Source organism: Medicago sativa, chromosome 6 (assembly GCF_051527215.1).
Source record: "Medicago sativa cultivar Bolivia chromosome 6, Bolivia_mono, whole genome shotgun sequence".
Classification (NCBI taxonomy): Eukaryota; Viridiplantae; Streptophyta; class Magnoliopsida; order Fabales; family Fabaceae; genus Medicago; species Medicago sativa.
Genome location: NC_140754.1, coordinates 28666955 through 28671385, shown reverse-complemented (window position 1 = coordinate 28671385; position 4431 = coordinate 28666955). Strand labels below are relative to the sequence as shown.

At 31.5% G+C, this 4431-nt stretch overlaps 1 long non-coding RNA gene across 1 annotated transcript; it reads right to left on the bottom strand.

The window, feature by feature from the left end:
• Positions 1-660: 660 nt before the first annotated feature.
• On the bottom strand, positions 661-1165 carry LOC146914348 (uncharacterized). Its single transcript, XR_015016641.1, has 2 exons — positions 968-1165; positions 661-889 (listed from the first exon to the last, which is right to left on the bottom strand). It is a non-coding gene; the product is annotated as an uncharacterized LOC146914348 (long non-coding RNA).
• Between the last annotated feature and the right edge of the window lie 3266 nt (positions 1166-4431).

The following is a 4431-nucleotide window of genomic DNA, read 5'->3' as shown; positions in this document are numbered from 1 at the left end:
AGCAAAGTTTTTATTATTATTTAAATATTTTAAATTTAAACCTTTCAATCATGATCGAACGGTCAGATCACTCCTATTGAAAAAATAAATCTGAGCATCTGCAACATCTAGAAAAAAAATTGATGAAAAAGGGAGAAGAGGAATCTCCAGTTCCGCCACTACCATTAAGGTCTATCTTCTAATACAAAGCAACCTCTTTTTATCTCTAGAGTTTCCCTCTATGGTGGCAGACCCTTGATGAATAATTATTTGAGAAAACCCAAAACTTGTACCTTCCACCAATATGAAGAAAAATATTAAAGTAATAAAAATTAATTAAAAAGAAAATAAAATAATGAATTGAGTAAGCACCAACCAAAACCCCTTTTCGATATTCTTTCAAATCTTTAAACATGCAAGCCATGAAGAACTAAATGTTAATTTCATTAATTAATTCGAGAAATCGGCTGAAGGTAAGTTCATCCTTGTTGCTTCTAAAACAGTGAATTTTTTTAATGAATAAGAAATTTCGATATACATAAATAAAACAAAAGAGTATGATTCAAACATTCTTTTAAAACTCTTTTACTTCATAGCAAACGTTATACACAAATATCAATAAGTTATTATAGTGTTATGCTTTTACATGATCTACATCAAAACAAAAATGACTAAAATGAATACAACAAATGATTCACATCAAAATAAATAGCACCAACTATCTATAGAAGACATTTTTCTATTATTTAGACATTAAGGCATCCATCAGAACCATATCCTGTGAGTAAGGAGGTGTGTCACGATTGATAAAATTTGCATGGTTACTCAAAGAGTAGACCTTTCCCTCCTGCAGGTCCTTCTCAAATTTGTAAATCAAAGTTCTTCTTATAGTGGCGTGAATTTTGTTTCCCTAAAAACGCAAAGATAAAATAATCAATAATACAACACAAAACATTAATAATAAAAAAAAGCAATGTAATATACTCACAGATGCATCCATGAGAACCATGTCGAGCTAAAACGGATGTCTGTCGCGATTGACGTCATGAACAAACTAAGCACGGACAATCCGTACAACTATGCTCCAAGATTCCTTCACTGGACTGATCTCAAAGATGTTATCTGATCTTAGAGCCATTATAACGTTTTTTTTTTCTTTTGGTTGAGAGGAAAGAGTAGTAGGCAGACGATTAAACAGAAGAAAACATTGGGCATGGATCCTCTCCAGTGAGAATTTCACTGGATGCTGTCCAGTGTAAATCTGATCCATTAATTACCCTTTTAATAATCATTAATGCTTGCATTGAAAAAAATTGAATGGCCTGGATTCCACTGGAGAACATTTTAACAGGAGAGAATCTCCTCCCGAAAACATTGGTATATATAGGCTAATTGCATAAATAAAATATTATTAGAAGAAATGTAAAAATTAAAAATATGACAAAGTAACATCAAATCCTTGCAATGTGATTGGTTTAAAAAAATGACATTGACACATGTCAATGTAATATTGGAGTAAAATTTACAAATGACGTGAATATCTAAGGCTAGTAACGCGTGAATCAAGCATCCCATTGAATTCTAATTATTTTCCTTAAAAAAAAACAATGAATTGTGCTCATTTTTTCCTCTCTCTATGAAACCGTATAACTCAGTTATGGAAATATCAATGATTTCTAAATAAGTTTTTTTTGTTTTTGAAGTCAATGCTTCCTTAGTAGTTAAGGCAATGTTTATTAAAAAAATAATAATAAAAATCTCGTTAACCCATATCGGTTGCGGCTTATCAGAGTAATTCAACATGTAAATTTTTGGTTTTCATATTGGTGCATTAAATACTCCTACAAATTTTGGCAAATAACATTTTGATGTTTTTGTGAAATAAAACATTAAATGCTCTTTTGAATATAACGTTGCCACGTGTACTTTAAAAAAAAAATAGCGCAAATATATATAATAGAGATTTCCTATTAAAATAATAATCTTGGAATTTAATGATGAATATTTTAGTTTGTGATTGGAGTGGTGGGAGGATGCAGCCTGTTTTTTTTTTTTTTTGAAAAAAAGAAGTTATTTTTATAATACATATTTATGTTGCTGACAAAATTACACTACTAATTGTCCATTTTATTTTAGGAAATAGAGTGCTTGTGATAGTAAAAACTTCTTCCCACTCATCCTTCAATAGGCGTGCCAATTATGTTAGACTTCATATTGAAAATATGATTGCAGGGGAAGGGAAGTGAATGGTTTGAGGGGTGGAAAATATGATTGAAAATGGAGATATCTTTCAAAAAATTTAAAAAAGTATTTTTTTAGATAACGATAAAATAATGCATATGATGTTCCGTAAGTGTAGCTCAGTTGGTAGCTACCATGGACAATTTGTGCAGGGTCCGGGGTTCGAACTCTAGATTCCCAACTTCTCCATACATAATGTGTGTGAATCTAGTCACTAGACTACTTGACCAAAAAAAATTAATGCATATGATTACTGTATTTTAAATTTCAAAAATATTATAACAACATAGATTAAATTTAAAGATAAAAATAAATATCTTACCATTTCAATATGACAATCGTTTCTTTTGGGGTAGAAAACTGGAACACACCCGCCAAACTATGTGGACAACAGCTGTGATGCGGTACTTTCCTCCAATTTGGCTTAGCGTCAGGGATGGGTTGAGTTACCTCTCACATTATTACACACTTTAGAGAAAGTTATCACTTATATTATCTTCTAATAGCAATCAATTAAAGTTAGTGTTTTTTTTCTATATCTTCAACATAAAAGTAAGAAGCCATTGGAATATTTTACTTTCATGTTGTTTAATGTAAGTTTTTTATATCTTCAACCACCAAGATGACTGAAGCTTTACCCTTTCACCTAACACAAGCAAGTTGTCCTGTTTTCTTTGAAAAAATCTATTATATCGTTCTTTCCATATTGTCCAAACAACTGACAGCAAAATAATGTGCATGGACTCGGTTGTCTTCTTGGAAGAACCCCGCAAGCCACCAAATAATGCAAGTGCTCGAAAAACTGACAATGAAAAACTGTTGAGAGACCAAGTCAACCGGCGATAAGCTTCCACAAATAACCAAAGAAACTACACGTAATAAATAAGTGCTCTCCATCCTCATTTGAACCGCAGTTAGCAACACAACCTTGTTCAGATATTAGTAATACCCTCCTTTGGAAGATTTTATCTCTAGTAGGAATCTGATTAAGAAAGAGACGCCAAGCAAAAATCTACACCACCGTAGTGGGAGATTATGGTACCGTTTGACCCGAGTTTTTTTTTTCATTTTCTCTACATTTTTAAGGAGAAGTTAGACCAAACATAATATCAATTAAGTACTTATTTAAAAAAGAACTTTTTTTGAATGCATTAAATTGAATGGAATGAGCTTTGACCAAAAGTTGTCGAATGCTACTTCAAAAAACTACTTCTCGACAACTTATTTTATATGCACCTCTCTTCAACTCACATTGGGAACCTTTTATTTTATTTTTTAATATTATATTTCTATATGTTTTTTCTTCCATTTAATTTTATTTTATTTTTTTGAACTGTTCCATTTAATTTTTTTCAAGGAGGTTCCATTTAATTTTATTCTTTTTTCAAAGGAATTTTATTATCTTTTTATGACTTATATATTTAATTTCATTATCGTTTAAACATCACAACCTCACAAATATTTTTATTCACGCTGTCATTTAATGATACCAAATATTTTTACTTCCTTTCTTCAACCTCGCGAATATAGACACACACAGTAGCGTTAAGAGTAATACTTTATGTACACCTGTCTGATTTTTTGTTACGCTAATGCATATAATTTTTTTTAGCATTGCTTGGTTGAGTGCCACCATACCAATTTTTTATAACTTTTTTCCAATTTTTCTCCCAAATTCAGTTGATTCTACACTGCCGTTGTGGGAGATTAAGATACCGTTTGACCCGGATTTTTTTCAACTTCTCTACATTTTTAAGGAGAGTTTAGGTCAAACACTGTTGGAACAAAATGTGTTTAACATGATCACCTTTAAGTTTTGATAATAACAAGGTATTAAAATGTCAATTGAAATTGCTAATATTTGTTCAAGTGTGCAGGACCATAGACAAAAATTTATAAGTCAAGAATTGGTTCTGAAACAACAAAAGAGAGGAAAGTAAGCCACAAAGGGAGCTTATGTTGCAAGACAGAGTCTGAAGAGCGCATAAAAAGGACATAATACAATTGTACAACCACTACTCCACTCTTCATGTCTGCAGTAGTACAAGATAACAACTGTGTCTATGCTGGTTATTCTATATTCAAGGAATGAATTTGAAATTGTTCCCTCCTAGGACAATAACCAAATCAAGCAACGGATCATTGGTGATGATCAAGCTTCAAGAACGACTCTTTTGATGTGCTGGAAATCAACAATGTCTCTTTCACACC